Consider the following 13,350-nt stretch of genomic DNA (forward strand, 5'->3'; position numbering starts at 1 on the left):
ACCCCCAAGACATCACAGATAAAAGCTGGGCCCTGGGTCAGGGGACCTCATGGTATAATCCAAGCACTGCAAAAGGGTAGACAGGCATATTTCTGGGTGTCACTGACCAGTCAGCCTAGCTGAATCAGTGAGCTCCAACTTCAATGAGAGATGTGACTCAAAAAGCAAGGTGGACAGTCACTGGGCCTGACACTCAATGTTATCCTCTGGCCTACACAAACAAATACACATATACATACTAACACAACCATGAACGCATATACATATACATAAAGACACAAAAATGCAGAGTGTATTTTATAAAATAATTAGTTTCCATGTAAAAGTTAAGAGTGTATGTGAGGATCCAGGAAAATGCATATAATATCCACACAAGCACACACATAGAGACACTACTCAAAAACAGATGTGCTTGAGGTTTCGGAGATGTGATGGTGCTGAATTGTCTGTCCTCACAGAGAGAATGGTTTGGTGACAAGGCCCCATTCAATCAGGGTTTTCAGCTTGGGAGGAAGGGCAAGGCAGGCAGTGTCAAATCCCTTCTATCCATTCGCTCCATGGGCTCCAGACAAGTCTACCCATAGAATTTGCACAGAGTTTGCTTCTTTTTTATTATTCCTTTTATCCTTGAGATTATAAAATAATTACACAATGTCTTCCCTCCCTTCCTTTCCTATAAACGCTCTCCTATCCACCTCCTTTCTCTCTTTCAAATTTATGGCCTCTTTTTTTTTAATTGCTGTTATATACATATATGGATACACACCTACATTTTAAACACAAATTGCTCGGTCTGTATAATATTAGTTGTAGGTGTGTTCTCACAGCTGACTGTCAGAGTAACTGCAGAAACTTGGAAAGTGGAAAGGGACTGTGGCCTGGGGTGGGGTGGGGTGGGGTGGGGTGGCCCGGAGAAGGGAGTAGAAAGGAAATCAGAGTTGGCTCCTCTGGTTTGTTTGCAGCTCCAGGGAAGGGAGAGAGCATGCCTTCTCCCTTCCTTGTTCTTCTGTTCAGCGCTCTATGTTGCATTTATTGTTTCCTTTATAAATGACTCTGCTACTGGATTTAGCTGCTTTCACCCTCCCTGCTATTTTCTGTGACCCTATATTTCCTTCCCCCAGTTCTCACCTCCTTCTGCAGTCTCTCACCGTGGGCTTACTTTGAGATCCCACAAGATATATGAAAATATCATTGGTATCTCTGATACCTTTTAGAAATCTAAACCTTAAATTTAACTGTGAGAAATTGAAATTTTTACATTTTTTCTAGATAAATCTCACTTTGAAACTTTTAATGTACAATAATTATTTGTGAGATTTTAAACAGCATATTACCTTTATAATACTTTGCAAATTTATGCAAAAACATTTTTACTACTATAATTTAACACTACTACATTTCCAAAACCCCAAGCACCCCACCCCTCCACTGACTAGGTATGAAACACCTGTAACTCGTGTCCAGCCCAGCAGCCAGAAGACTTCCCTGTCTTTAGGAACCACAGCTCAGGTAACTCCAGGATTTGTGGCTTCAAAGCACAACAGAATTGAAAGTCTCATCCATATGAGGCAGAGTTGGGGTTTTATTGAAGGTAGAAAGAAATGAGCTCAAGAAAAGAAAAAAAGCGCACCCTAGAGCACAGTGCAGACTCCTCAAAGGAGAGCTGCAGTTTATTAATTTTTTTAATTTTGTATTAGTATATATGGATGATAAATAATGTTTCATTATAACTCTTCCATGCATGTGCAGAATGTATTTTGATGATAGTCACCCCATCATCGTCTCTTCTTCCTTTCCCACTCCCACTGGCTTCCTTACTCTTCCTGGCCAATCCCTCTTCTAATCTCATGTCTTGTTTTGGTGACTCACTTAGTTTAGTTAGGGTTCCATGCATGAGCATAAGAAGATGTATTTAAAGAAGCATGAACCACTTACTAGACTCTATAACACTAAAGAAAATGTCTGTACTTCCCCAAGCAACTATTAACTGTCAGTAGAACTTCAAAGAGGGTGGGGACTCATAGGACCCTCCCTCAGTAACTGCTAAACTGACTTTTAACAGATTTTAAGCACAAGGGTTAAAAGAAAAAAATGCTTAGGGAAAAACTAAGACATACCTAAAGGTGGGTATGGGTTTCTCAAGGGATAGTTGCAACTAAGTGTTTTATCATTAGCAATACATACTATTTTGGTGACAATTATGACTCCAAAAGGTGCTAAGAAAGAGTTTTATCTTTGTTTTTTATAAGTGATGCTATAGGATGTCTTGGTGGAATTATAAACTGATAAGGTAAAGCAAGGTGTTACCAGGTTTGTGCAACAAATTTCCAGTGTGACTTTTATACAATTCATGGGTTTAAAGTTGGTGAAAGAGAAAGGCCTTTAGAAAATGTTGAATGTTGAAATTCTTGCTTCCCAGCTTGTGAGAGGCTTCAGCTAAACTCTCAGGAGAAGGGCTCTGTTCTCTTCCCATGTCCTCATCATTTTTCCTGTCTTTGTATTTCAGTTCCCCTGAGACTTTGATCCTTTAATCTTGAGGGCCGAAGAGCCTAAAGATCCATTTTTTTCTAAAACATTCTGCATGCTGACAAGGGACACAAACCCTACATATTCAGGGATGAAAAGTAGCCAAGGGTCTCATCTAAAGGGAGTAAGAGAGGCTTTACATTCAGAGGCGGGAAGGTTATCATTTGATAGGAGTCTGGAAGAGAGATGTTCTTACTAGATATATCAAATTACACAAGCAATAAAGCAGACAGTAGTCGGGCATGTCTAGGACTAGCATAAAACAGCAGGATCTAATTACCACGGCGGAGTTGAGAACCACGATGTTTGCAAATCACTAAAACTTAAGAGACAATCTGGCATAGATTTGAGTATGCAGATGTTGGGGGAGTGAAGACGCAGTATCCAGTTTTCGAAGTTCTTACGAGTCACCAGTTTTTTACAAGATCGCTGTCCTCATTACTTTAACTTTTGAATTTCAGGATGAGTCCCCTAGACTATGGAAAGAACACACTGATAGTTACATAATGATACTATGGCAAAACATAAAGGAATAATTTTAAGAAGGAAAGCAATGGTGGAATAAATAAATAAGAAAGAAAAGAGTGTAAGGTTACAATCAGAAAACAGTGTCAAAAGAAAATGGTCAAACAAACTAAAGTGTAATGTAAGGTTACATCTGCTAATAGCATTATAAATGGGATTTTTTTCTTTGTGTCCAAGAAATGTCTTTTTTTCTTGTGTGAAGAGAAATTTATTTCTTTTCATTGTTTTCAGGCATTTCCCTACAGGCTTCAGAGTGCCTATCAGTCAATATAACCTTAATTTTGTCCACTTTCAAAACTGACATTTTCTTCTACAATCATAATGTTATAATTTAAAGTTTTGTCAAGGCATTATTGGCCCACAGTTGGAGAGATGATCTTACACATTTTCATTGTACATTGTTCAATGAATTAGACTCTAATTCTGTTGTTATTTTTATAATTAATTCCTATTTGTCTTCAAATTTGGTAAATATGTACTTATTGTCATATCACCTTAGCTCCAAGCAATTTGGAGTTTTCTGTCTCCCCCTTCTCACCTTCCTTTAAGCCAGGGCTATCTAGCATGCTTGGTAGGAAAGTAATGGCAATGATGATTTTTATCGATTATTAGTCTTTAAATGTGACCACACGTAGAGTGAATGACACTTTGTGTTTTTCATCACAGAAAGTTCATTTGACTTCTTTTTACTTTCACCTGTGTTAGAGTGTGTAGAAACTGGGGAAACTAGAGGTCCTTGAGAATGATGGAGATTTTCTTTTCTTTTCTTTTGGTTTTTTTAAATATTTTTATTTTATAATTAACTTAATTTCACATATCAGCCACAGATTCCCCCATCCTCCCTCCTCCCACCCCCCAGCCCTCCCCCCTAATCTAACCCCCATTCCCACCTCCTCCAAGGTAAGGTCTCCTGTGGGCATTCAGCTCAGCCTGGTAGATTCAGTTGAGGCAGGTCCAGTGCCCTCCTCCCTACACCAAGGCTGAACAAAGTGTCCCAGCATAGGCCCCAGGCTCTAAAAAGTCAGCTCATGCACTAAGGACAGATACCAGCTCCACTGCCTGGGGCTCCCCAAACAGTTCAAGCTAATCAACTGTCTCACTTATCCAGAGGGCCTGATCCAGTTGGTGACTCCTCAGCCATTGGTTCATAGTTCATGTGTTTCCATTCGTTTGGCTATTTGTCCCTGTGCTTTATCCAACCTTGTTCTCAGTATCTCTCATACATACAATCCCTCCTCTCTCTCAGCAGGAGGTCCCAGCTGGATCAGGAGCAGAGTGGGAAAACGGAGAGGGAGATACCACGATGAATGAAGACCCCAGGGGAATAGGAAGAAGCAGAATGGTAGAGAGGTCCCCAGAAATCCACAAAGATACCTCCACTGTAGACTACTGGCAATGGTCGAGAGAGTGCCTGAGCTGACCTGCTCTGGTGATTGGATGGCCCAACACCCTGGTTGTCATGAAAGAACTCTCATCCAGTGACCGATGGAAGCAGATGCAGAGATCCACGGCCGAGCCCCAGATGGAGTTCCGGGAGTCCAATCGGCAAGATTTTCTTTTCTTTTTTTTTTTAATTTTTCTTTATTAAGAAATTTTCTACTCACCCTACATACCACCCACAGATCCCACCTCCTCCCTTCTCCCAACCCCCAGCCTTCCCTCCCAATCCACCCCACATCCACACATCCCCCAAATCAAGGTCTCCCATGGGGAGTCAGCAGATCCTGGCACTCTGAGCCTAGGCAGGTCCAAGCCCCTCCCCCACCACACCAAGGCTGTGCAAGGCGTCACACCACAGTCACCGGGCTCCCAAAAGCCCGCCCATGTACCAGGGATGGATCCTGATCCCCCTGACTGGGTGCCCCCCAAACAGTTTGAGCCAAACAACCGTCTTCCATATCCGGAGGGCTAGTCCAGTCCCATGGGGGCTCCACAGCCACTAGTCTACAGTTCATGGGCTTCCACTAGTGTGGCCAGTCATCTCTGCATGTCTTCCCATCATGATCTCGATGTCCTCTGCCTGCAGAATCCCTCCTCTCTCTTATCGAGGGTCGAGCTGGAACAGGGACAGAGTGGGAGGGCAGGGAGGGAGATACCATGATAGATGAGGACATCGTGGGAATAGGAAGAGGCAGGGTGCCGGGGAGGCTCTTAGGAATCCACAAGGATGACCCCACCTTGGAGTGCTGGCAGTGGTCTAGAGGGTGCCTAGACTGGTCTACTCTGGTAACCAATCTAGTGAATACTCTAACCGTCATCACAGAGCCTTTGTCCAGTGACTGATGGAGGCAGATGCAGAGATCCACGGCCAGGCGCCAGGCTGAGCTCTGATGGAGATTTTCTTGTCTTAGGTAGACTTAACACAAGGGCAAGGATTTGCCAGATGTTCACGGTCACTAAAGTCTCCACTGAGTCAGCAGCCCCAGGTCCTTTGTCTCAAGAACTTGAAGGATGAATTTAATGAATAATGAAAAGGATAAATTTAAGAAGACCTATTATAGAGAGAAATATTTTATTTAAGGAGGATTTATTGTAGAGACAACAAGCAAAGCTGCCATATGGCATGAGGGGTCCTAAGAGAAGATTGAAAGATTAAGATTCCCAGGTACAACGGGTGGAGGCCCCAAAGTGGGGATAGCTAAAGAAAGGTTTTCATCTAGGGTTTAGCCTTTTTACTATGGCAGTAAATTGGTCTTTGAAATGACTGGGCTAATATAAGGGGAGGTGGTTTGCTCACTCAAATTAAGTCAACTTGTGAGGTATCTATGTTCCCCTCCATTCCAGTGACTAGGCTGAGGTTATGGTGAACACATCCAAGGACCAATGAGGTATTTGACCATACACAGCTTCCAGGCAGCTGTGTTCACTAGGTTGCTGTGCAAAAGAAAAGGGATAAAAACAAACAAACAAACAAAACCAACAAGGACATAATCCAGTGCCTTTGGCCTCTGTCCAAGACAGAACTTCTAGTCACAACAGAAGTGCTTGTCAAGAACAGGAAGCAGACCTGCTCCTCTCTAGGGCCACCATCTAAACTGCCTGAGAAGTTTGTCTCCTGTTCTCTTCAGTCCAAGTGAAACTTTTGAAATGTGTTTAGCTTACTTCTAGCCAACAACCATCACTTCATTGCTTTTCAAAAAGTAGATATTCCATGCCAGGATGAAATCCTTTGGATATGGGCTGTTAGACTCTGCTTTCCACGGTGCATGGTTAGAAACGATGCGTCATGCTTTGTTTCTTCTTCTTCTTGTTTTAAAGTTTGCTTGTAACACTCATTTTGAAGAACAAGTATGTGATCTGGATTTGTCCCTATTATCTTACTCAGAGTTACACACACACACACACACACACACACACACACACACACACACACAATTTATTTGTGGTCCTTGCTATGAAGGAGAGTTAGAGGGGCAAAGGTAGACAGGGAAGTGAAAGCATATCTGCTAAGAGAACAACTTCTTGTTGCCAGAAGATGTTGCAAGGAGAAATGGCTAGAAGCCACAGAGTCAGTATTTAAACAGGATCAATAGGGGAAAGGGAAGGACGCAGAAGCCCTAGGAAACATATTTGCTACTGTATAAAAACAACTATCCTAATGATACTGAAAGTAAAACAAAACAAAAAGGCCACTTTCCACTTTGGAAGTTTATATTTGATAAATGCTTTAAAACCTCAAAGAAAATTTAAATAAATCTTCTTTTGGGGGTCACCATAGAAGAAGGACCAGGAGGTTTTGATTGCGAAAGCTGACTGGAGGGAGAATGGCCAAGGACTCCCATTTGGCTAGTATCTCTCTTTTCTTCCTGGCTCTATTAGAACCACAATCTCCAGGAAGTGATAAGCAAATCGGAGAAGCAGCATTCCAACAAAGTCTTTGTGGTGAAAGGACTGTCAAGCAGCAGCAGGTGCTCCTTAGTCATTTCTCTCCCAGTTCAAACCTCCACAGCCTCCAGCCCGGTGACCTCACCTACCAGCCTCTAGGCTCTCTTGTTGACTAGTGAGAATGAGTCTGTCTCAGCAATGGGAGAAGAGTTGGCCTCTCATGCAGCAGAGCAAGAGGATAGCTGTGAGAAAAGAGTCCTTAAAAGATGAGGAAGTGGATCTGCCCCTGACCTCCCATCTGGACAAGGAGTAAGTGCCTGGGCTCAGCCTAGATACCATCCCTGGGCACCAGCCATTCCGGGGAAGACCAGCCCAACTTGGTCCCAGGTTCTGGCCATCGGTCAGGAGCCCTCCCACCCCCAGCAGGAAGGCTCCCCTTCTCCAAGATCCCCAGCAGACCCTGCAATCTCCACACGCTGCCCACACGCCCATGCGCCCGAGACCCCAGCCACTTCCTGAGACTTAGAGACCAGCCCCCAGCTCCCATCCTGCCCTGGACCTTCCATCTGGACAAGAGCTCCCATCATGCCCCGGAGCTCCATTCTGGACAAGAGAGAGAGGCTTCCTGAATCTGTCAGCTCTGTCTGGACCAAGTGCGCTGATAAGACCAAGAACGAATTCACAAGGAGATGGACAGACGTCAAGGCAGAAGTACATACAACAAAATGAAGAGCAATACAGCGTCACCAGAACCTAGCCCTCCTCCAATAGCTAGACCTCAACATCAAAAATTGGAAGAAGCAGAAGAAACCAGCCTTATGAAAAACATCATGAAGAAGGTAGAGGCTTATATAGAAGGAATTACAAATGAAATTGAGGAAAAGATAAACAAAAAATGGGAAGAACACTATAAAAAACTAGAGGAAAGGACAAATAAAGCAGAAGAAAACAATAAAACCCTGGAAGAAAACAATAAAGCACTGAAAGAAAATCATGAAAAATTAATGAAACAGATGAAGGAAACAGTCCAAGACCTGAAAAGGGAAATAGAAAAAATGAAGAAGATACAAACAGAGGGAATGCTGGAAATAGAAACTCTGAGTAAACGAATGGGAACTTCAGATGCAAGTACAATCAACAGAATGCAAGAGATGGAAGACAGGATCTCTGGCATTGAAGATACAGTAGAAGAAATAGATTCATCAGTCAAAGAAAACACTAAAGCCAACAAAGTCATGACCCAAAATGTCCAAGAAATTTGGGACACCATGAAAAGACCAAACCTACGAATAATAGGGATAGAGGAAGGAGAAGAATACCAACTCAAAGGCACAGAAAATATATTCAACAAGATCATAGAAGAAAACTTTCCCAACTTAAAGAAGGAAATGCCTATGAAGATACAAGAAGCCTATAGAACACCAAACAGACTAGACGCCCAAAAAGTCCCTCGTCACAAAATAATTAAACAACTAAACATACAGAATAAAGAAAGAATATTAAGAGCAACAAAGTAAAAAGGCCAAGTGACTTATAAAGGCAAACCCATCAGAATAACACCTGATTTCTCACCTTATGCTGCAGAGGATGTGGAGCTAGGGGAACTCTCCTCCACTGCTGGTGGGAATGCAAGCTTGTACAACCACTTTGGAAATCAATATGGCGCTTTCTTAGAAAATTGGGAATCCATCTCCCCCAAGATCCAGCTATACCACTCTTGGGCATATACCCAAGGAATGCTCAACCACACCACAAGAACACATGTTCAGCTATGTTCATATCAGCATTGTTTGTAATAGCCAGAACCTGGAAACAACCTAGATGCCCTTCAACTGAAGAATGGATAAACAAAATGTGGTACATATACACAATGGAATACTACTCAGCAGAGAAAAACAATGACATCATGAGGTTTGCTGACAAATGGATGGATCTAGAAAAAATCATCCTGAGTGAGGTAACCCAGACTCAGAAAGACAAACATGGTATGTACTCACTCATAGGAGGATACTAGATGTGGAACAAGGATGACTGGACTGCTACTCACATCACCAGGGAGGCTACCTGGAATACAGGACCCCAAGAAAGACACAGGGATCACCCAATGATAGAGAAATGGAATGAGGGCTACATGAACAGCCTGGACATGAGTGGGGGTAGTGAAGGGCAAGGGTCAAGGGAAAGAGAGTTTGGGGGAGCGGGAAATCCCAGCTGGATCAAGAACAGAGAGGGAGAACAAGGAATAGGAGACCATGGTAAATGAAGACCACATGAGAATAGGAAGAAGCAAAGTGCTAGAGAGGCCCACAGAAATCCACAAAGATACCCCCACAAGAGACTGCTGGCAATGGTCGAGAGACAGCCCGAACTGACCTACTCTGGTGATGGGATGGCCAAACACCCTAATTGTCGTGCTAGAAACCCCACCCAACTACTGAGGGATCTGGATGCAGAGATCCATGGCTAGGCCCTGGGTGGATCTCTGGGAGTCCAATTAGCGAGAATGAGGAGAGTTTATATGAATGAGAATTGTTGAGACCAAGGTTGGAAACACATGAACTATGAACCAATGGCTGAGAGGTCACCAACTGGATCAGGCCCTCTGAATGGGTGAGACAGTTGATTGGCTTGATCTGTTTGGGAGGCATCCAGGCAGTGGGACCAGTTCCTATGCTCAGTGCATGAGCTGGCTGTTTGAAACCTGGGGCTTATACAGGGACACTTGGCTCAGCCTGGGAGGAGGGGACTGGACCTGCCTGGACTGAGTCTACCAGGTTGAACTCAATCCTCAGGGGAGTCTTTGCCCTGGAGGAGATGGGAATGGGGGGGGGCTGGAAAGGGGGGGAGAACAAGGGAATCCGTGGCTGAAATGTAAAATTAAATTAAATATAAAATAAATAAATAAATAAATAAAAATAAAATAAAAAAATAAAGATGAGGAAGTGAAGGAAGACCAGTCTGAAGCAATCTGTTCAGAGGAAGAAGAGCCTCTGCCAGACTACACTGGCCCCACCCAGGCCCCGCCCTCTCCTAAAGCTGAGGCAGTCAAGTTACAGGAGGAAGCTCCCCCCCTCTCACCCCCCACCTTTGTGCTAGCAGTTCCATCCCTGGACAGAAGTCAGACCCCTACAGAGCAGCTTTCCCTACCCTGAAGTAGTCCTCCACACCAGCACCTTGAGTGAAGGATCTAATCAGACCAAAAAAAAAAGAGCTTCTATCCAGGGGACAGCAGCACTGCCTAGTAGGCCTCCAACCACCCAAAACCCCTCCTATCCCCAGGCTTGCCTCAGGGAGTGGGCCCTGCAGCCCCCCCAGCCTCTGGACAGGGTTCACCTCTCAGCCCCAGGACCTCCTTAGAAGCCTCTTCCAGTCCAGAACCACCAGAGAAGCTGCTGGGAATGCCTGAGGCCAGAGAAAAGAAAAAACACTGGCAGTTCTGACCCAGAAGAGCCAAGTGCCTCCTCCATTGTGCATGCCACCCAAGACCAAGGCCCTCGGCTTCACATCTGTTTGGAGCCAGGAGAAAACACCATCACATAACCTGAGCCTCAAGAAGAGGTATTTACAAGTGAAAATGCAGAATTCTGAAGAGAAACTGTCAAGATATATAACCCCAGCTGCACAGAGAAGTTTCTGGAGCAGAGGGTCAAGGGTACAAACCACACCCACTCCATGTTCTCAGTGTGAATACATAGTCTCAGACACCAGTTATTGCTGGAGTCTGAGGAGTAGCCTGAGAGAGGAGGAGGGGATCACACTCAGGGAACATGTTACTCAAGGCCTGAGCATAAGTAAAAGCAAGGCTGTAATATTGTTAAAGCAAAAGCATCTCTAGGCATGCCCACACATTATCAGAGGAGGACATATAAACAACTGTCCACTCACTTGGCAGAGGCATAAAGCTGAAAGATTACTAAATAAAGTGTGGTTTTTTACTAGAAAAAAAAAATCTTATTCTTTGAGTTAAAACAAAAACCCAGCTCTGAGTCCCTATAAGCAGACTCCCAGCCTGAGGACACCTCACATTCCCAAATTTAACCTGTTACTTGCCCTCTCTCTGCGGCTCAATCTGCTGTCTTTTCTGGATAGTCAATTCTTCATCTGCCTCAACCCTGGGAATGAGGTAGGTAATCTCCTAGATAACCATGTGAGCTGACTTTGCTGTATTATCTTACTCAGATTTTCATCTATATTTCACACACACACACACACACACACACACACACACACACACACACACACACACTCATTTTGTGTTACTTGATATTGAACCCAGGGGGCCTTTGAATGCTATCCAGGCAGTTCAACAGTGTTCTGTGTACTCAGCCCCAGATTATATTAATACACTTTAAAAGTCCTCCTTTTTGAACTTTTAACACTTTTCTTTCTTTCTTTCTTTCTTTCTTTCTTTCTTTCTTTCTTTCTTTCTTTCTTTCTTTCTTTCTTTTGTGTGTGTGTGTGTGTGTGTGTGTGTGTGTGTGTGTGTGTGTGTGTATCATAGCATAATCATGGAGGACAGAGGACAACTTTCAAGAGTCTATTATTCCCTCTACCATGTGGATTCCAGGGATTGGACTCAGGTTTTCAAATTTGGAAGCAAGCAACTTTATCAGATGAGCCATCTCACCAGGCCAGTAACATTAAAAAACAAACAAAAAAAAATTTGGACCATGAATAGATGGACTATAGCTACAAGCCTGTGGAGTGATAGAGAACAGATCAAGAGAGGATAAAACAATATCAGAAAGACAAGTTAGACAGATTTAGCCATGCTAGTAGGGACATGCATAAAGTGGTGATCAGTGAAGGGAGTTGGATATAATCAGCAATATATCTGAGGGTAGATGGGCAGTCTGGATGACTGGGAAAGAGGCTGGTGGTAAGGTGTTAAAGATGAAGCTAAGTGCAGGACCAGACAAGGAGCTGTAAAGCTGTCTTGATGAAACCTGTTGTTTTGTGCACTCCTTTTCCAAAAAGGTCAAGGGAATTATTTCATCAGATCATCCCATAACCTCTGATGAATCTAATTGATGATGAATGTATCTCATTGCAAGGTGTTTTCTAGAGCTTTGTCCTATAATTTTTATTCTTTAAAAGAATCGGCTCTGTTTCTAGTGATTTCTATGATTATTCTATGTGGTTTAATTCCAGCTATGCCCAGGAAAGAAAAATTTGGATTCTTTATAAGTTCATCTGTTCCTTCAAGATTAAATGTGCTAAAAGCTACTTCTTTCTTCTCTACGCTGTTTTTTTTTAAAACATTACCTGTGTGAAAAAGTGTGGCTGCCATAGCTCCAGAAAATCATGTTAACTGAATATAAAATAAAATGACTCTAAAATTTTTATGAAAAGGCCAAATCGGACTCATAAGTTTCTCCACGAACAACACAGTGGAGGAAACTACATTACTTGGTGATAAGGCAACCCAAGTGAAATCTCATGACAAATGGGAGACTGTATAATGAAAGGTTTGAGGATGAACTGTTCTATGAGGTTCCATATCTACTGGTACAAGTTTAAATAATGTCTGTCTCCTCTGTGATTCTAAAACTAACACTAAGAGATCAGGGGATAACCTAAGCTTTTCCTCTACACAGTATCTTTTCACCTTTCTATAACTAGCCTCAACAGAGAATATGGCAGAGGGGTGAGTGCTACTGGCAGGCATTGTGAGCTCACTCATGACTTAAACAGAAAACTCCAGTGTGTAGCTATGTTGCCTGGCTACTGCTCAAAACTAAGTCAGAGGGCACTTGCCATCAGATGAGAGCAGCCTGTACCAGAATCCCATCACTGGCCAGGCTCTTATGTCTCCAAATACTGCAGTCGGTCTAAGAAATGGTGCTGATGGTTAAAAGAAGGTAAGGGAAGTACAACTCTCAACAATTTTGATGGGCAGACATGTCATTAAATAAAGAGAAAGATGGTGAGGATCCAAATAAACTGGCAGTGCCTCAAAATATTCAGGATGAGTTAGTTCGTGTAATCCATATGTCCTTAAATAATATAGCTGCACAAGTAGATAATATAAATAAGCACACTGAAAGCATACTTGGGGCACTGTCCAAAGAGGTTGATAAGATCTCGTGCAGATATAATACTTTACAGGAACGTGTAATGCAGTTAAAGAATAGCATCACTGCAAAGGAAACACCCTTAGAGTCTTCTTTGCAAGCTGCAAAGTCTTCTCAAAGTGCATCCATTCAAACAAAGCTAGATTATCCATCCAATTCATTACCTGCTAAAATACGTGAAACCCATGATGCTAGTGTGCAGACACCACCTCTTTATATGTCCATTCCTTACTGCCAAGATGAACCACAAGTTTTAACAGTTCCTACTCTTCAAGACAATAGAGACTGTTTAATAATTCCTTACTACCAAGATGGTTTAATGATACCGTATTGTCAAGATAATCAACAACAAGATTTGATGATTCCTTACTGTATGGACAGTCATCAGGGTTTAGTTGTC

The 13,350-nt window shown here is 42.9% G+C and overlaps 1 pseudogene; it reads left to right on the forward strand.

Moving 5' to 3' along the window:
* The first annotated feature begins 6,270 nt into the window (after nt 1–6,270).
* Nucleotides 6,271–10,416, forward strand: LOC128116889 (bridging integrator 2-like; annotated as a pseudogene).
* Nucleotides 10,417–13,350: the final 2,934 nt, after the last annotated feature.

The sequence above is a fragment of the Peromyscus californicus genome, unplaced genomic scaffold (genome assembly GCF_007827085.1).
Source record: "Peromyscus californicus insignis strain IS unplaced genomic scaffold, ASM782708v3 Scaffold_10__1_contigs__length_136768540, whole genome shotgun sequence".
Classification (NCBI taxonomy): Eukaryota; Metazoa; Chordata; class Mammalia; order Rodentia; family Cricetidae; genus Peromyscus; species Peromyscus californicus.